This window comes from Lissotriton helveticus, chromosome 4_1 (assembly GCF_964261635.1).
Source record: "Lissotriton helveticus chromosome 4_1, aLisHel1.1, whole genome shotgun sequence".
NCBI classification, from domain to species: domain Eukaryota; kingdom Metazoa; phylum Chordata; class Amphibia; order Caudata; family Salamandridae; genus Lissotriton; species Lissotriton helveticus.
Window position 1 is genome coordinate 1,699,258,998 of NC_136063.1, and position 21,043 is coordinate 1,699,280,040.

A 21,043-nucleotide genomic window follows, 5' to 3' on the forward strand; every position below is an offset into this window, starting at 1 on the left:
GTCCACCATTCCATGCAGGTAAAGTGTTCAATTTAAGCAATGAATATCACACAGATCAATCAATTATTCAGGGATTTGTGAAGCTCACTACTCACCCTTGTGTTTCAAAAGGCACTGGAGTGTTTTTTTTCGGGCTGCTCCATCTCATCTGAAGAGCCAGGTCTTTAGTCTCTTCCTGAAAGCTTGCAGTGTGGGGTTTGTCTGATGCTGAGAGCAATAGTGGTGTTTCAGGAATAGTGCCAATTAGTCAAATTGCCTAATACATAGACCGTTGTCAATGGATAATTTTGTACCGCTGCATAACGTTTTTTTCACACAATAACATACTTTTTGAAACCACAATATACTGATTTCTGAAAATATTCTAGGCACTGGAACGCTGGTCTTTTCAAAGGCTCTTCAAATAAGTCTCTGGTTTATAAACCCTTAAAGAAGTTTGAGAGCTCTCTTTCTTCACATAAATATGCTGGTGGAGGTTTAAATGCTGCAGATTCTAAAGGTGGCTTCTACAATATAACTTCTAGGTTTTTTTGTAACATATTGATTCACCTCTTAACTTGCACACATTTCTTTTTCGGTTTTTCATCCCTTCTATCGAACCTGTTGAAATGTGAGAAAATAGAGATAGTGTTTAACAATAGATACTATCATATGGTTGAGATACATATTGATAAGGCACTCTGTTTGTTAATTGTTAATTTTTATAATAATACTCCCATGGAGGCAATAGAAGAAATGCTGAAAGCATTGGGCACAGATATTAAATATTTGATGGGGGTGAGATCAAAAGATGTCTTCGTTATATGGGGAGGGGATTTCAATTGTTCCATATGTAAAAGAGGAGAACAAGGGACATATGGTATTATGCTGAACTGTGACACCTGCTTAACGCACTTTGAATACACCTCATGCGGGGACCTCTTGAACGACATTATCTTCTCCTGTGACATGGGCTTTGCAAATAGAATTTGTCAACCAGAGACCCCATTTTTCCCTACATTTAACGGCAGAGGTGCCTCTACAACAATCAACTTTATATTGCTTTCAGCTAGATATGGAGGACAGGTTAAAACCTTTAAAACGCTAGATATAGCACTTACAGCCTGATACATGAAAACCGGAATCTGCGATTTCCCAATTGCGATTAATTGCGAATCGCATTTTAGAAATCGCAGATCGGCATTCATGATTGTTTGCGATTAAAAAAAGCGATTCGCACGCGGCGCAAAAAGCGTTAGCGAGTGTCGAAAATCGCTGAATATTCGCTATTTTCGGCAACATCCGTGTAGGATTAGCGATATCGCTTATTGCGAAATCGCTAATACACGTGATCGGGAAAACGGGAAGTCGCTTTTCGAGCACAGTGATGACATCACAACCAGGAAGCAGCCAGTTCCCACCCCCATACACCACAGTGAGGCAGACCTCGAGGCAGCAACTGAGTCAGCTCCTGCAAGGACACCTGCCAACTTGGAATACCACACCCAATCTCACTGCAGCAATGGCAGAGGAGGCTGTGCCACGGCCAAGCAACACCGGGCGCAAGAGAAAACTGAAGTTCTCCGAACAGGAGTTGGAGCACCTCATCGAAGGGGTGGTAGAGAACCACTCCAATCTGTTTGGAAAAGAGTCAAGGAGGGTGCCTGAGCATGAGAAGCGGAGAATATGGGTCGGGATAGCGGCCACAGTGAACTCCGTGGGCGTGGCAGACAGGTCACTGGATGAACTAAAGTAGAGGTGGTACGACCTCCGAGGTCGTGCCAAGGAGAGGGTTGCAGAGAGGCTGGGAGAGTCCCTAGCCACTGGAGGGGGAGGACCTACAGTCCCTCCAAACACCGCCATGGAGGACCGCGTCGAGGACGCATTGGAGTCCGAGGCGTGCATTGGGGTCATCAGATTGGACTCATCCCGCCCCACCCAAGAGAGCCAAGGTAAGTGGCATGCGACTGCGACCCTGTTACCTATGAATGGCCATTACCCTATAGCCTCCCATAATGTTCCAAAGTCATGCCATCGGTGCACATTAGGTAATGCCCTAAAGCATTGTGGGACATGTAGTGTGGCCTCAATGTACAAGTACCCCAATGCAGCCAGACAGGTTCCAAAGTACGCAATGCCACAGCCAGTCAGGGAATGTCATCCAGCATGCATGTGGCAACTGCACGTGTGACAGATACATGCAACTAATGGACGTCCACTTCCCCTCACAGGTGGCGCAGACAGCAGCGACAGTGACAGGCTGTTCATCAATGAGCAACTACAGGATGCGGAGGAGGTGCCGTCACAAACACATCCAGCACCAACAGGCGCTGCACCTACCCCTGCAGCCAGGCCCACAGCATCAGCGCCAGCACCAACAGGCGCTGCACCTACCCCTGCAGCCAGGCCCACAGCATCAGCGCCAGCACCAACAGGCGCTGCACCTACCCCTGCAGCCAGGCCCACAGCATCAGCGCCAGCACCAACAGGCGCTGCACCTACCCCTGCATCCAGGCCCACAGCATCAGCGCCAGCACCAACAGGCGCTGCACCTACCCCTGCAGCCAGGCCCGCAGCAGCTGGAGCCTCCACATCTGCTCCAGTGACAGCGGTGACACAGCGCCCACCCACTGTGGGCAGCCAGCAGAGCAGGCATAGCAGGGCTCGCCTGCAGAACAATGCACGCAGCGGCAGGAGGGGGATGGAAGTGCGATTGCCTAGCATGAGCATAGAGCGTAGAATGCTACGCATTCACCAGATGCAGGCACGCCGGCAAGGGGCCATACAGATGCAGCTGCATAATATTGGCCGCAATGTGGCAGGTGTGGGGGAGAGGATGGACCGCATGACAGCAGCCATGGCAGGTGTGGGGGAGAGGATGGACCGCATGACGGCAGCCATGGAGGCCAACACTGCTGCGCTAATATCACAGCGCAACACCAGGCGCCGCCACCACCGGCAGCTACTGACGCGGCTGGCGTCATACACCAGGTCTAACTACGTGAACGGCAAGGCGACATCCCAGCTATCGCGTCGGTCCCTGGCGCAGCAGCAGCAGCTAATCCAATGCTGCGAGGATGTGGCCAGAGTATTAGAACACCTCACCACTGCCGTTATTGCACTCCACCCCCCTGTACCTGGCACTGTCGGGGGGGACGATGCCAGCGAGGGCACCTCAAGTGTGAGCAGCCAGTCTGCCTCACAGGTAGCGGTGTTACGACGTAGCACCAGGCCCACTGCAGGGTCACGTGCGGTGGCAGAGGAGGAGCCGGAGAGGCGCTTGGGTGATTCGCGCCGGAGGCGCACCTGACTAACATTTACTTTTACAGGCACAGGCTGACACTATGAGCCTGCCCTGTGTTTTGGACGCAGCAGTATGGGGCAATACTGATTGCATAGGAAGGATGGCAACTTGCACTATTATTGTGAATCAAACAATAATATTTAATCTTGCATCATACATTGGCGTCATGTAATTATTTCCATTTGCATGCAATTGTGATTTGTTGGGTGAGGGGAGTGGGTGGACTAGAAACTGTTCATTGTGATGTGGTTGCGGCGTCTGTGGCCTTCAGCTGGGTTCTCCCCGCGTGCATGACGCCCATGTGCAGGTGGCCGGTCGTCCCCTTCCGACTCACTGCCAGAGATGTCTACAGGTATCCTGCGCTTGGTAGCAATGTTGTGTAGGATTGCGCAGACAGCCACAATGCGGCAGCACACATCAGGTCTGTAGTACATGGCCCCACCTGTCAGCAGCCCAAAAGTCCTTTCAATGCAATTCCTTGTCCGTATGTGCGCAACATTGTAACGCCGTTGCTGTGGTGTAGCAGGGTTGAGGTATGGGGTGAGGACGTATTCACGGAGGGCGTAGCCACTGTCACCTGAATGAGAGGAGCAGAGGGTGAGTGCCTGTGCAGCGCAGCTACTTCATCGCAATGTGACATTGTGGACAAAGTGTACTTACCAAGTAGGTGTCCTTTCCCAAAGTCTCCCCTGGCCAGTCGTGTGTGGAGGCCGCTGTGCCGGAATATGAATGAGTCATGGGTACTCCCTGGGTACTGTGCCACTATGTCCGTGATGTATGTCTTAGAATTGCAGACCATCTGGATGTTGAGGGAGTGGTAGGACTTGCGATTGCGGTACATGTACTCCGTTGCAGCTGGTGGGCAGATGGCGATGTGGGTACAGTCAATGCATCCTATCACATGTGGGAAATGGGCAACATTGTAGAATTGTAGCTTGGTCAAATCCAAATCCTGTTGGCTGGTGGGAAATCTGATGTGTTGGTGTAGCCAGGTCAGCATTGCGTCAAGGAAAATCCTTAGGCAGCTGGACATGGTGGGCTGGGATATCCCCCCAGCAACCGCTACTATCCCCTGGAAGCTCCCAGAGGCCAGGAGGTGCAGACTACACAATACCTGGACATGTGTAGACACGGCATTGGTCCGACTTGTTGGGTGCTGCATCAGGGGGTCAAGGTCCTGTATTAGCTGGATAATCATTTCCCCATTCAGGCGGTACTTTGCATAAATTTGCTCTCTGGTTTGGCCCAGCAGGGTGACCCGCTGGCGGAATATCCTGTCCTGGATTCTGCGTCTCCTCCGTGCTGCTCGCTGTAGCCTTCGCCGCCTGACCACCATGTACATTCCTGGCATTGTGAGACTCCAAATGCTGCTGCTGATTCTCCTTATGTGTGTTTGGTCAGGCCTGCACCTGTTACTGATTGGCCAACGGTTTTAAAAAAAAAAAATTCAATGGCTTTTATGGTTACCACCTGCTTTGGGTTGTCCTTAATTTGCGCCTCGCAAACAGCGATTTTGTTTTTTTTCGCTATTTGCGATTTTTCATGATTACCGATTGCGATTGTACAGCGAATTCGCTATTATTTTCGCAGTATCCGTGGTTTGTCGCATTTTCCGATTCGCTATTGCTCTCCTGCCGGGATTCTGCGAATCTATTTGCGGATTCGCTATTATGTGTTTGCGACTTCGCTATTGTCGTGATGAATGCCGATTGGGGAAATTACGCCCGCAATAGCATTTTCGCAGCTATTGCGAGCGCAATTTAGCTTGATGAATCAGGCGGTTAGTGATCATTTCCCCCTAATTGTATAAATTGTAGAAATTTTAAATCCACATTATGATCCGGGCAGAGACAATATGTCAAGGCAGGCTATTTGTGATGCCACCTTGAATAGGCAAAATGGCTACTCCTTAAAGTGGAGCAAGGAGGTCCCAGACGATTTTCTTCATAATGTAATTAAGAATTGTTCAAACAGCATTGAGGCCTGCTTGGATGACAATTCAAATAAGCTTTCTATTATAAAAAACTTTTTAATAATTGTCATATACATTAAAAATTGTTTATGGGTAGAACTGAAAAATCGTAAAGAAAAAAACGAGAGTTGGTTTGACACAGCGTGTACTAAGGCCCATTCCAATCTTAAGCATGCTCTGAAAGCTCCTGCTCGGGATTCTACCTTAATTAGGGATTTGCGGAAAGCTTCTAAGATGATATTGAAAACTAGAAAAGAGGATATGAAAAAGGAAGCCTGGGATTCTCTGTGTGATGCCTCTCTGAACAGGGACACAACAGCTTTTTGGAAAGCAGTGAATGCTCCTTTTTATAATAATACTAAGGCAAGGATAGAAATAGCGATTTCTAAGGATGAATAGGTAAAGCACTACGCCCACTTACATAGTGCGCTGTGCGAACTGCAGCAAATACTATCTAAATTGACTGCGGTTAAGAAGATCCCAGTAATCAATAGGAAAATAGCTCTAGGCATTACCTTGGCAGAGGTAATATTAAGCATAAAAGCTAGCCAGGGCGGAAAGGCAGCAGGCCCCGACGAAGTACCAGTTGATTTATATTAAAGCAACATGGACCTATGGGGGACAATTCTCATGCAATTGTTTAACGCATCCTGTTTTAATGGACTGATCCCATCGTGGATTGAGTGTATTATAGTACCAATATTTAAAAAGGGCGATAGAACAAGTTGCTCATGCTATCGCCCTATTTCATTGTTAGACTCATCCATTAAGATTTTCGGTCGAGTGATTTTAAACAGACTACAAATTTGGGCGGATGAACACTCAATTATAAGTGATCTACAATATGGATTTAGGAAGGGCCTTGGTACTATTGACCAGGGACTACATTTGTATATTCTCCTAGAAAAATATACCAAGGCTAAGGGGGAACGCGTCTTTTTAACTTTTGTTGACTTAACGTCAGCTTTTGATTGCGTTACCCATAGTAAGCTTTGGCTGATATTGGAGAATTTGGGGGTGGAGAAAAACATTATCTATTTTCTTAGGGAGCTTTATTCTGGGGCAACAGCGTCAGTCCGTTTTGGCAAGAATGATGAGTGTACAAGATCCTTTAGCAGAGCAAGGGGGGTGTGGCAGGGGTGCGTCCTCGCTCCCTTCCTATTTACAATCTACATCAATGACCTCGAAAGAACACTGCTGCAGGAGTGTAGGGACATGCCTGTGATAGCGAAGAGATCTGTCCCTGCACTATTATATGCAGACAACATGGTCTTGATGGCTCGGACCCCTCTTGCTATGCAGAGGATGGTTACATCTTTCACCCTTTTTATGTCCAGGCTGGACTTGAATATTAACTGTACTAAAACATTCTGCATGGATTGTGGTTCCGGGGCAGATAAAAAGAAAAAAACGATGTACATTAATTCGAAATCTCTGGATTTCACCCCAACTTTTCCATACCTAGGTATATTGTTTGACCAATCTGGCCTATGGACAAGTGCAATAAAGGCAAGAAGGCTGATGTTCTGTAAATCTATAATGGTCTTAAATTTTTTTAGCAAGAAGATGGCCAAAAAACCGATTGGGGAACTCTTAACTATTTATAGAGCAATATGTGTAGCAAATGCTATCTATGGTGCAGGTATTTGGGAATATGCTAATGTGAATTGTCTCCAGGTGGTGGAAAATACCATTATGAGATACCTTCTAGCTGTGCCAGATAGTGTCTCTACATATATTTGCCACGCTGAACTTGGTCAGCTATATATTGAAGATATTATCAAGGTACAACCAGTACTTTTGTGGCATAGGGTCTGGACCACCGAGGAGTGTGCTTTCAACCGTTCCATCTTAAAGGACGTGATGAAACTTGATAAAGTTACCAAGATGAGATGGTTCTCCTATGTAAAGATGTTTTTAATACACATAGGATATCTAGATAATTACGATGACTCTCTTTTAATGTGTCATGTCCCCAGAAAGGAGCTTAAAAATCTTTGTATGCTGCACTTGGAAGAACGTAGAATTAACACAGAAAAGATGAAAAAGACAGTGGTTGCTCACCAATTAACAATGATCTCTAGTAACATGCAACCATATTTAAAATTACAAATGAGTGAGCACGAAAGGTTTTTATTAATGCGTTTCAGGTTAAATATTCTATTTAGAGCTCTTAGTTTTCCCGAGATGAACAATTGGTCAAAGCAACTTGACAAATGCCCATGTGACGATTTGTCGGAACAATCAGATATTCATATTCTGTTTTTTTGCAAGTTTTATACTATCCCAAGGAAGAGATGGATTGTGCCCATATTGAAGATCATGGAAGTTAAACAATACATTCCTGCTTTTTTAGCCATTCAGAAATTAGATAACATATTAACTGTTGTACCTGTTTCTGGTTTTTAAAAAAATGTTTTTAGATCCCGGAAATCAATTTATCTATGAAATTTAATACGTTTATTTTTATTGTACCATGATTACTCTTTTACATTGCAAATTTTGATTGTACTTTTATGGTTGCTTTAATGACAAGAACCGAATAAAGTTTCTAATTGAAATTGAAATTGGATAATTTTGTACCGCTGCATAATGTTTTTTTCTTGCAATAACATACTTTTTGAAACCACAATATACTGATTTCTGTTTGAAAATATTCTAGGCACTGGAACGCTGGTCTTTTCAAAGGCTCTTCAAATAAGTCTCTGGTTTATAAAAGTAATTTGAGAGCTCTCTTTCTTCACATAAATATGCCGGTGGAGGTTTAAATGCTGCAGATTCTAAAGGTGGCTTCTACAATATAACTTCTAGTTTTTTTCTGTAACATATTGATTCACCTCTTAACTTGCACACATTTCATTTTCGGTTTTTCATGCCTTGTTGCTATGAGACAATAACTGAAACACATTTTTCAAAGCAGTCCAAATAGTACCTTTTAATAATCTATCTAGGTGCCAAGCAGAGAGCTCGCTTAGCCTCTGATTAATTGTGCACTGATGTTTTGTTTTATTACAGAAGGAGTCGAATCAGACAACATTTTGGAGTGTCCTTATGTGTTTGTTGGTAAGTTAAGGCAATGTTTGGCACATCACCACTTTTACCACCTTGTTACAAAAACAGGTTTGTGGAGGTGGTAATCTGTAACAAAAATATTTATGCATATTTGTTGTCTGGAGATTATTCTGTTGTGCTGTGGTGTTTTAGAGGTCTATTGTTGCAATGCCATGTTCAGTTGTATTGTTTGTTGCATTATGTTTTCATTGTTTCCCTAAGTTATGACATATTATTATTTTGCTTTTGTTGGTATGTTTGTGTGTGTTATTGTCTTATGTTCTGTTGACAATTTTAAATATGTAACAAATACTGCTTCATTTCTGGCCAAAAGGAGCACACGGTTTCCCTGACAAGTAACCACTTTCCATCTTCCATCACATTGCCACTGGAATCAAGTGGTACCTGACACAAGTGGCCCAACCAAGAAGTGGAGAAGTGTGGCTCACTGGTTAGAGTGGCAGACTCTGAAGCAGAGATCAGGCCTGGGACCAGGGTTCAAGTCCCGGCGCGGCAGGGTCTTGAGCTTAATATCGACGGACTCGATAATTCTCGCCTTGATGCCTACTCTAATCATGGGTTGCACGCTGCAACTCTGGGCAATAGCTTGCTTAATCTCTACAACACTGGGCTGCCTGGCTTCACCTTGGGGGTGCCCAGGAGGAGCTTCTCACAGGGAGAGCCAGGAAGGGTTATACAGCGCCGGGACTCCCCGTTGGGGCAGCTGTGCACTTTACAAAATACACTACATTTACATTTACAACCAAGTTGAAACCAGTCTTGGTTTGCTTGTGTTCCAGCGCACAAAGAACATGGTTTGTCAGTTCAGGCTGCATTGTTCCTATTGCAACAGGACCATGACTTATTTCCATATGGCTAGGTCGAATCCGAGGTTGCATGGTAGGCAAAAGAACAATGAGCTGGAATGCCACACCAAGTGATTGCCAATGATTAGACAAATTGTAAGAATTCCTCCTATCACATTTTATGTGTTTGATGAAGTGCCCCAAGTGTCCAAGTGTAGGTCCAGAGGTGGGTCTCTTGATCATTGTGCAACTACAACCAAGCTGCACTTGACTGAAGAGTCCCAATCAAGCTGAAAACTATTGTTGGTTGTGTTAGATCTGTCAGTCTAAGGGTGGTTCGCCCCCAAACATTTTGCCTGCCTGCTCCAGTTTTCCTGATCTTGGGGCATATTATCAAGGAACGGCGCTAACATTATCGCCCCTTTAGCGGCAGGAAACTGCCTTTAATACGTCGATAATGGGCTTGATAATATGCCGTAGAGAATTCCAATAGAAGCCCATGTTAACACCCGAACATGGGCTTCTATTGGAATTCTCAAGGGCATATTGTCAAGCACATTATCGCCGCTTTAGCGGCAGTTTCCTGCTGCTAAAGTGGCAATAATTTTAACACCGTTTCTTGGTAATATGCCCCCTTTTCTTTCTAACATTAGGACTCAACACATTTTACCACTGCTAACAAGTGCTAAAGTGCATGAGCTTCCTTATTAAAACATGGTGATACTGGCTTATCCCCATTGGCATATTTAATTTACTTATAAGTCCATAGCGAAGTGCACTACACGTACTCATGGCCTGTGAATTAAATGAAATCAGTGGGCTTGCAGCATTGATTGTACCTCCCACTTAGGCAGCACTTTAAAATATGTCTTATGCCTGTGAGTGCAGTTTAAACTGTTATTTCGACTTGGAAAAATAACCCTTTTGCCAGGCCCAAACCTTCCCTTTTTTAAAGCTATGAAAGTCACCCCTTGTGAAGGCCCTGGACAACCCAAAGGGCAGAGTGCAATGTATAAAAAAGCAAAAGCAGAACATGTGCCCTTAAATTTTAGATGTCCTGGTAGTAAAAAACTCTTACATTTGTTTTCCACTACTGCAAGGTCTATCTCTCAAACAGGATAACTTTGGGATTACCTTATTACATTTTATAAGTGTGATTTCCACATCGAAAAAGATAATCAGTTGATGCTTGGTGTCTCTGGAATCCTAGTTTAAAATCCTAATTGATAGTGAAGCCAAATTTTGAATTACAATTATAAGATTCCCACATTGAGGAAATTAAAATGTTCTTGTCTTAGTAATTTAGTGCCGCAGGCATGTCTCTCGGTTACATGACTGAGTGTGGGTAACAGCTGTGCTTTGTGTATTCCTCGTAGACAGCCACACACAAATATGGAGCTTAGGTATGCCTAGAAGGGCCCTCACTGGCAGGATGGGAGAGAGGAGCTGGGCACAGCCACACTTACACTTCAATAGGCTATGCCCTGCCTTCACACAAAGGGCCTAACGATCCTGCATTGTCAACTCAGACAGTTTGGGGGCAGGTTTGAGTAGATAGGGAATTCCATGCACTTCAAAGACACTGTCTAGAAACTTCACCCACCTTCCAAATCCAGGGCATCGGGGTATACAAGAAGGACCTAAGACACCAAATCTTCAGTACACTTTTAGACCTGAGGATACTGTGCCAGGAAGAAAGACTGTTGTGCTGCTGAAGGACTGCCACTTTGCTGGACTGAACTCTGCTGGACTCCTGCCTCGCTGTGCTGACCTGCTGCCTTCTGCCCTCATGCCTGGGTGAGAAGGACTGGGCCTGCATCTTTTGAACCCTGAACCCAGATTGATGACAAGGGTTATTTGGCTAGCCTTAAGGGCATAGCAGGCTTCCAACAATCTTGTCTCTGCACATTGACTCTGCCATCTGTGAGTCTACCCTGCCAAGTGCTGCCACACGAGTCCTAGATCCTTGGAAGAGGGCTTACGGTGCTTGCCAGCCTCTGTGGATCCAGCGGGACCAACACATCTCCTCTGCTTTGTGGCACATCCCTGATCAGAACTGACACATCGCTGCCACTGTGTGGTTTGGATCCATTGAAAAGACCTGCATTGCCGTCAGAGTCCTCGAACCAGACACTTCGCCCTAACTGCGCATTGCAACAGCGGTGGAGGCCCATGCATCTCCCATCAGCAGCCTCTACGACAATGCTGGACTCTGATCACAGTCTCACCACTCTTTGAACCAACACCTCTTCCCCAGTGCACGCCGCATCCTTGATGACGGGGTTCGCACCGCAGGCCCTTTTTGGTAAGATACTCAATGGCAGTGTAGGACCCGGCACAACAGTTTTGTCGCATCTCAGAACTGATATTTCGCTTTGGCTGCATAACACATCTTCTGTGCAGATCCTTGCAAAGCTCTGCTACCCAGATTTAAGGTATTTTGTCCAGCAGGCCAAACTCCTGTAGCCGGCCTATGCTCCATTTTGATCAGCCTGAACTTGTGACTTTGTCTTGGTCCAGCACAACCAGATATCCACTGTTAGCACTTTGTGCTTTTTGGCACATTTTCAAAGAAATATTTATAAACTCATAACTCTGGTTCTACTGATTGGATTTTTGTTGTTTTGGTCTTGTTATCTTTATTAAAAATTGCTCTTTTTCTAAATATGTTTCTGGGTGCTTTTGTGGTGTGTTAAGCCTCACTGCTCTGTGCCAAGCTACCAGGGGGTTGAGCACAAGTTAATTTGGAGATTGTTTGTGCCTTACCCTGACAATGATCATGGTTGCTGCTTGAACAGGGCTTACACCCTAGTCAACTAGGAACCCAATTTCTTACAGGTTGCTTGTGTTCCGGTTCAGATAGGACCTGGCTTGTCAGTTCAGCCTGGACTGTTCCTGTATGAGCAGTACAAAGACTAATTTGCCCATGGCTGGGTCTGAGGTGACATGGTGGGCAAAAGAATGATGGCATCAGATGCAGGCTGAGCAATAATCAGAAGCTGAGATTAATTCAAGCTTCCATCCATCACTTTTTCTATACTTCAAATGTTTCTTTTTGAGGTGCTCTTTGCTTTACAACTTTAAAGATTAATATCTCCAATTGCTCTTACCATATTTTAATGATCTCAGTGTCTCTTTTGGTCCATAACATTTTCTTTATTATTTTTCTAAATTGGTGGTGATGTTATTGATATGTTGTGTTGCTGTCTTGACTTCAAAATTGTTGTGACTGCTTGAACCTAACACACATTGCTCTTGGGCTTGCCTGCTCCTTGTGCCAGAACTACCAGGGATTAGACAGAGATTCTCTCAGAAATGTGTTTTGACCTAACATGATGGTGTGTTTCAAGTTCATCCTCCCAAACTAATAACCCAATTTCTGACAACTCTACAGATTCTATATTTTCTACAAAAAAGTGTCTATGCAGGCAACTTGCTTGCTAGGTTGTCAATAAGCAGGCATATTCTAGGATGATAAGACTGTTCTTTCTGTTTATTTTGCAATGACTTACTGAAGCTGGTCAGTGCATATTTCCCAGCATCACTATGTTTTGCTGTGCTGCTAGGTACATGTCCATTTCAATGCCTTGTGACATTTTCCTAGTACTAGTGGGGACAAATTTGAGATGATGTAAATTGTGAGCTGGTTTGTGAAATCCTATATTGCGAAGTTTGATATACTCAGGATTATAAGAAAGGCTGGTATAGACAAATAAGAAATCGGTTAATGAATGCGGAGTAAAAAGTTAAAAAAATATTCCATACTGGTTTCCTTTGTACCTTCACTGCACCACAGTTTTACTGCTAAGACTGACTGTCTCAAGATGCTGCTGACCCAGTCTAAGAAGACCTAATAAGGTGGATGGAGTACCGGGTGGACCAAGAGGACAGAGACCAGGGATGGGATGGTTGAGATGTCCTAAACCAAGAGAACTAGAAGTGTCAGATGTACACGAATTAGGGCAAGTAGAGAAGTGCCCAGCAGACTAGCATGATCAGGGTGAGGAATATCACTACGACCAGGACAAAAGGGAGCAGGAGGTCTATGATGGGCCAACAAAAGAAGTAGCAAAGGCCAGGAAGTGAACAGGAGAAGCAGGGAAAGTTAGACCCGGGCAGGAAAGACTAGAACTAGGAGCACCATGTTCAGGAAACCAGGAACAGAGTGACCAGGAAATGAGTGCTGGGGACAGGAGAAAGACCATGAGGACCGGGAAAAACCAGAAAAGGAGGACTGGTATGGTATCAGGAGGTAGAACAAGACCAGAAGGCACAAGAAGAGGAAGGAGAAGACCTGTTAGACATGTCAGCCTTATGGTAGTCTTCCCCCAAACATTTTGATTTCACTCCTCATGTTTTTACTGAATTTGTTTTTGTTGGCCTTAGTACTCTGTGCACTATGCCACTAGTAACCAGTGATAAGGTGCTCATCATCTCACCTTTGATCATGGTTAAATTGGCTTACACCCAATAGGCACATTTAATTTATTTGTAAGTACTTCAGGTTTATCGGGCTGGTAAAACAAATGCTTCTAGGGGGCCTGCAACACTCATTGTCCCACCCACTGAAGAAGCTCTTTAAACAAGTCTCAGGCCTGCCACTACAGCCTGTCTATGCAGTTTTAAACTGCCATTTCGACCTGGCAAAATAAATGTTTTGTCATGCCTAAACATTGCTTTTTATTATATAGAAGTCTTTGCTGCCCCACCTGAAAGCTCCTGTCCTGCGGTGCAGCGGCCGGGCTTGGCTCCGCCAGAACCCGCTTGAACTCACGGGTGAAATCGACCGGCCGGGCTTGGCTCCGCCGGCCGGACTACAGCCCCCAGCATCCTTTGGGGGGCTGTGACGTCAGCGAACAGCGCGCCAGGCGGCGCACCATAAGAAGCCTGCAGGGGCCGAGTTCCCCGTCTTTCTTCGTTGTATCTTTGCTGTCCCACCTGAAAGCTCCTGTCCTGCGGTGCAGCGGCCAGGCTTGGCTCCGCCAGAACCCGCTTGAACTCACGGGTGAAACCGACCGGCCGGGCTTGGCTCCGCCGGCCGGACTACAGCCCCCAGCATCCTTTGGGGGGCTGTGACGTCAGCGAACAGCGCGGCAGGCGGGGCACCATAAGAAGCCTGCAGGGGCCGAGTTCCCCGTCTTTCTTCGTTGTATCTTTGCTGCCCCACCTGAAAGCTCCTGTCCTGCGGTGCAGCGGCCGGGCTTGGCTCCGCCAGAACCCGCTTGAACTCACGGGTGAAACCGACCGGCCGGGCTTGGCTCCGCCGGCCGGACTACAGCCCCCAGCATCCTTTGGGGAGCTGTGACGTCAGCGAACAGCGCGCCAGGCGGCGCACCATAAGAAGCCTGCAGGGGCCGAGTTCCCCGTCTTTCTTCGTTGTATCTTTGCTGCCCCACCTGAAAGCTCCTGTCCTGCGGTGCAGCAGCCGGGCTTGGCTCCGCCAGAACCCGCTTGAACTCACGGGTGAAACCGACCGGCCGGGCTTGGCTCCGCCGGCCGGACTACAGCCCCCAGCATCCTTTGGGGGGCTGTGACATCAGCGAACAGCGCGCCAGGCGGCGCACCATAAGAAGCCTACAGGGGCCGAGTTCCCCGTCTTTCTTCGTTGTATCTTTGCTGCCCCACCTGAAAGCTCCTGTCCTGCGGTGCAGCGGCCGGGCTTGGCTCCGACAGAACCCGCTTGAACTCACGGGTGAAACCGACCGGCCGGGCTTGGCTCCGCCGGCCGGACTACAGCCCCCAGCATCCTTTGGGGGGCTGTGACATCAGCGAACAGCACGCCAGGCGGCGCACCACAAGAAGCCTGCAGGGGCCGAGTTCCCCGTCTTTCTTCGTTGTATCTTTGCTGCTTCACCTGAAAGCTCCTGTCCTGCGGTGCAGCGGCCGGGCTTGGCTCCGCCAGAACCCGCTTGAACTCACGGGTGAAACCGACCGGCCGGGCTTGGCTCCGCCGGCCGGACTACAGCCCCCAGCATCCTTTGGGGGGCTGTGACGTCAGCGAACAGCGCGCCAGGCGGCGCACCATAAGAAGCCTGCAGGGGCCGAGTCCCCCGTCTTTCTTCGTTGTATCTTTGCTGCCCCACCTGAAAGCTCCTGTCCTGCGGTGCAGCGGCCGGGCTTGGCTCCGCCAGAACCCGCTTGAACTCACGGGTGAAACCGACCGGCCGGGCTTGGCTCCGCCGGCCGGACTACAGCCCCCAGCATCCTTTGGGGGGCTGTGACGTCAGCGAACAGCGCGCCAGGCGGCGCACCATAAGAAGCCTGCAGGGGCCGAGTTCCCCGTCTTTCTTCGTTGTATCTTTGCTGCCCCACCTGAAAGCTCCTGTCCTGCGGTGCAGCAGCCGGGCTTGGCTCCGCCAGAACCCACTTGAAGTCACGGGTGAAACCGACCGGCCGGGCTTGGCTCCGCCGGCCGGACTACAGCCCCCAGCATCCTTTGGGGGGCTGTGACGTCAGCGAACAGCGCGCCAGGCGGCGCACCATAAGAAGCTTGCAGGGGCCGAGTTCCCCGTCTTTCTTCGTTGTATCTTTGCTGCCCCACCTGAAAGCTCCTGTCCTGCGGTGCAGCGGCCGGGCTTGGCTCTGCCAGAACCCGCTTGAACTCACGGGTGAAACCGACCGGCCGGGCTTGGCTCCGCCGGCGGGACTACAGCCCCCAGCATCCTTTGGGGGGCTGTGACGTCAGCGAACAGCGCGCCAGGCGGCGCACCATAAGAAGCCTGCAGGGGCCTAGTTCCCCGTCTTTCTTCGTTGTATCTTTGCTGCCCCACCTGAAAGCTCCTGTCCTGCGGTGCAGCGGCCGGGCTTGGCTCCGCCAGAACCCGCTTGAACTCACGGGTGAAACCGACCGGCCGGGCTTGGCTCCGCCGGCCGGACTACAGCCCCCAGCATCCTTTGGGGGGCTGTGACGTCAGCGAACAGCGCGCCAGGCGGCGCACCATAAGAAGCCTGCAGGTCCCTCGTCCAAGACTGGCCACGACTGGGCTGGGCCATAACCCCCTGATTGAAATTAATCCCCGTGGTGAGGTACTCAGATATTACTGTCTCCCTACATCCTAGTGATTGTATCTGGGGGGAGACGGGTGGAAGTGTTGTCTATCAATATCGTCCTGGGGTGTTTAAGTGAATTCTTGTATTTTGCGCAAACCAGATTCTGATATGTCGAAGCAGAAGACCCCTATTGCTCCAGCCAACACCATGGACAACTATTTGGTGCAGGTGGTGGCAAAAATTAATAATGAGCGTAGATCGTCTTTGGGTCTTAGCAACTCTCCAACATCATTGCAAGGGGAAAATGTATGTATGAACCTGGTAGATATAGATGCAGAAAATATCACAGATCCTTTCATCCAGCATTTTGCTGATGATTTAGAGCTGAATGTTTCTGTGGTTTCAAATTCAAAAACTAACCCTGACATAATTGAGGAGGGTGATAGAGATAGAGATACCCTTCAAGATGATATAGAACTTATTGAGTGTCATTCCTCCCCATTGGCCCCTGTCCCCGCTCCAAGAGCAGCTAGAGGGGGTTCTAAGGCCCTCCCTAGAAGAGAAGGGTTGAGATCAAATAGGAAAAGACCAGCAACTCCTCCCAGTAAGAACCCCGCAAAAGGTAAAGTGGGAGAAGAGAAAGGGGGCATAGGCTGGGATGACGCAGTTATAAAGAAATTTATGGACATGATGGATAACAAATTCAACAGGTTAATCAAACCGTTGTTATCTAAAATTGACCATCTCACCGACAAAGTCAATAAAATGGAGATCCTCTTAAAAACCACCAATGATGGGGGGCGTGGCCAAGATGTCGGCCTGATCGGACGTGCCTTGTGTGGCTCCCCGGCCCTGATCCCCTTAGCACGGCGCTATATTCTAGGATACCCCCAAATACCCTGCATTTATGTATTTCGATTTATATAGCGCACGAATCACCCAGGGGTCTCAAGGCGCTTGCTTAGGGAACCCGTCCTGGTATTCCCCTGTGAGATACCCCGGCAGGGTATTCACAAGGTGAAAGCCAGGCATCCCGCCGCAAGGGGCCGTAGTGGAGATTAAGCAAGCTATTGCCCAGAGTCGCAGAGTGTGACCCCGTGAGTCGAGTAGGCACCGGAGCAAGAATTGTCGAGTCCGTGGAATTTTTGAGCCCGAGACCCACCGAGGCGGGGAATCGAACCCTGGTCCACGGCTGATCTCAGCTTCCGGGTCTGCCGCCTCTAACCACTGAGCCACGCTTCTCCACATGACGACATTTCATGTTGAAGTGGCACATTTATTACACAAAACACATGTGTTTCAATAAAACGCATTGCTAATGAATACTCTTAAGAAAATCTGGCTTTACTCTGCCAGACGTACATGCTAGATAACAATTGCTCTTAAAATGCTGCGCGGCAAGCGGAAATGACTATCTACTAAAATATGAGGCTTAATTAATTTGGAAATTCAAGAAGACATTGAAACCTGTTCTAGGAAATACGTCGCCTTCACACAACTTTCCTGAAGAGAGTCATCTTTGCAGGTTTAAGCATTTTGGAAAGAACAAAAATACCAGAGGCTAAGATCCTTAAAAAGGTACAATTGAGTTTAGCTGGATTATATAGAGTACATTTTTATCAGGCCGAATGCCTTAAAGCACCTAACTGGGGTGAACAACCCTACAAGAGCTAATGCTGTAAAGATATCATAAGACTGCAAGGAGTTAGGTGTGGATGGAAAAATACTTGGTAAAGTCAAGATTTCTAAGAGAGGTGACGATATCTTATTTTGGCGGGCATCACCTGATAGAGTAGGCTTGACAGTCCCAAATCAGATAAACGGTCGACCGGAGAACCTCACACAGGAGAGATCACACCAGGAGAGTTCTGCCTTCTGATTGTGATGGTGAATCTTTTATCCTGCTTTGCTGGGGGGTGCGACTCACGACACCCCCGAAGTTGAATTTCGGAGCCGCCGAGGCCCCCGCTGTCCCGCAGCTGCGCCCACGGACGAGACCGGGAGCCTGGCCTCATGGCGGCGCACGGAGGAGCTTCTCCGATGAGCTTGGCGGAGATGGGGGGCGCTGCGGGCTCCCGACGTGCCTGAGACGGCGGGAGAGGACGTCGCCCGGGCCCAGGAGGCGGCCCTTTCGCGGATGCCGGGAGATCCCTGCAGCTACCACTGTCCGGTGAGGCGAATCCCCGCAACTCTGCCCCCCGGCTTTCAGGCCTACGCAGCATTCCACCGGGATCTCCCCCGGCAAGCGGGTACCCGACGGAGTCTGCCGCGCTCCCCCCTGCCAGCTACCCACGAGGCGTGCCCTGGCCCGGCTCTCCCTCCGGGGGCCGGGTGCTGCCCAGAACCTTACCCAGAACCCTCACCCGAGGACGGCGGCGGTGCCTGACGGGGCTGCCTGCTGACGCCGGCTCCAGCTCCACGCTGCACTCGAGCCCCCGGGCCGGGGCCTGGCCTCGCGGCGCCGGCTCTATCGGCGCTTGAGGGGATACCCCGCACCACGCAGCAGCTCTGCGCCCTCACCTCTGCCTGGAACCTCACTCCGCCTGGGATCACCGCCCTGGGGCTGGGCCATCGACGGCTGCTACTGGGATCCTTGCGCTGGTGCGGAGCCTGTGCCTAGGGGCAGGCCACGAAGTGCCTGAGGGGCCCATCCGGCGGCGCTGATACCCGAGCCCTGCCGCGCCGAGGCTGGTGCCTGCCGCCTCCCGCCTCCACCTCCCGGCCGGCCCCCCTGAGATCGGCTGGGGGCCCTGCGGGTGACGCTCGAGGTTCGGCGGGCCTGATGCTGGAACCCGGGCTTGGGGCTGCTCTCGTACGCCTGGGGAAGATCGCCGACTCCGGGGCTTGCGGAGCCTGCAGCACGGATGCCGCCCCACTGACGGACCCCCCTTCACCACACTGAGGGGTCAGACCTGCCCTCACTACCCGTGACGGCCCGCGCGCCTCTTCAGCCATCTCTGCCCTGGGATTGCCGCGAGCCCCCGGCACGGACGTTCCCCCCGGCCTGGACACGCTGCCTGCAACGCACCCTGGCCCTGCTGCTGCGGAGCTTCACCCAGCCCGGACATCTTCTCTGCAGACACACCGGCAACTTCGCCCGACCACACGGCTCTCTGCTGCTTGCACCCCGCAGTTTCCCGGACCACGTTTGCGGCCTCTGGGCTTACCTACCATGGCTCACTCTAACCGTAAAGGGAATCGGAATATTGTGGACTTAATGCAAAAATCTGCATCGAAAGCGGAGAAGACCCAAACGGCTGCCTCCCCGAAACCTCGGGCGAGCCCCGAGAATCAAGAGGATGACACTACCCCCATCACCAAGGCCTTTCTGGCCTCCCTCTTCAACACCTTGAGGGAGGACTTCCAAACCCTAAAACAAGAACTCGCGGGGGAGCAACGTGAGCTGCGCCGGGACCTGGACGGTCTGGGTGAGCGGGTGGCTTCGATGGAGGAAGCGGATAGCGCACACAGCATGGAGGTGGAGAGGCTGCAGCAGGAGATCCTTCGGCTTCAGGACCAACAGGTGGACCTGCAATCACACTCAGAGGATCTCGAGAACCGCTCCAGGCGGAACAACATTAGGATCCGCGGAGTCCCTCTGAAGGCCGAACAGCCTACTCTGGTTGAATACTTACAGGAACTGTTTAGGGACATATTGGGTGAACCCCATGACTTCATGATACGAATTGATAGGGCACACAGAGTGGGCATGGCGCGCCGTGCCCCGGCCCCCCCGCCGGACATCTTGGCTTTCCTCCCGGATTTCCCCATCAAAGAACGCATCCTACGAGAGGCCCGGGGTAAACAACCTATCCAATTCCGTGGAGTGCCCGTAGCCCTCTTTCAAGATCTTTCCTCCATCACGCTACAGAAGCGCAAATCCTTCCGGATAGCCACCAATTTCTTAAGAGACAATGGTGTACCCTACTCCTGGGGTCACCCGTTCCGCCTGATCTTTAAGTGGAAGGGTTCGCTTCATCAACTCCGATCGCTCCAAGACACCTGCGCCCTCCTGAACATTGAACTGCCTGAGAGTCCCGGATCCGGGAACACATCCCCACACAGATCGCAAGATGACCCGCCCCGGCGACCACGGGACGGCTGGCAGATGGTGCGCCGGCGGCGCTCCCCGAGGAGTGTCTCGAGGCCGGATCCTGCCACGGTCGCCCAGGAGCGGGAGGCAGCAGTGCAGGAGGTAGCAGACAACACCGCGACGGATCAGTAAGACACTGTGACTTTGGGGGTTTTCTTTCAAGCTGCACTATCCTGGGGTGTCGGGTCGGGGAGCTGCCTACTCGGCCGCTGCCATGGTACCCCTACCTATGACTTTCTACGGACCTGTGTCACACACGTTTAGGCCCGAGACTTTAACTAGTTCTAAGTTTGGGGACTGTTATTTGGTTAATTCTGGGGAGAGGGAGGTGGGCGGAATGGGGACTGGGGACGCCCAACCTGTTGGGGTTAGGGAGGCTTCTGGGGGAAGGGGGGGTAGGGGGGACGAGGGGGAAGGAAGAGGTTGTGGGAGGGGCGCGGGGGTGGGGACCAGTATGCCGGGGACTCTACAAAATGCTCGCACGCTAACCATGTCTTTTCAAATGCTGCTGCACCAGGTGTTGTCTTACTTGCCCGTTCTCACCCCTTACCAGGATGACGGACACACTTAAGGTATTGTCCCTCAATGTCAAGGGCCTCAATAACCCGATTAAGCGGAGGGCGATTATCTCCTATTTAGAAGGCTCGGAAGCTGATATCTGCTTGCTGCAGGAAACTCACCTTCTGCCCAAAGACTGGCATAGGATGCGCTCCCGAGCCTTTCCCCAGCAATTCTTTTCATCTCTCCCGTCCAAGAAAGCAGGGGTTGCCATTCTAGTGTCCCGACGCTTCCGGGGTAGGGTGGGTGCTAGGTCTGGGGAGGTGAGGGGACGCCTCCTGACACACGCA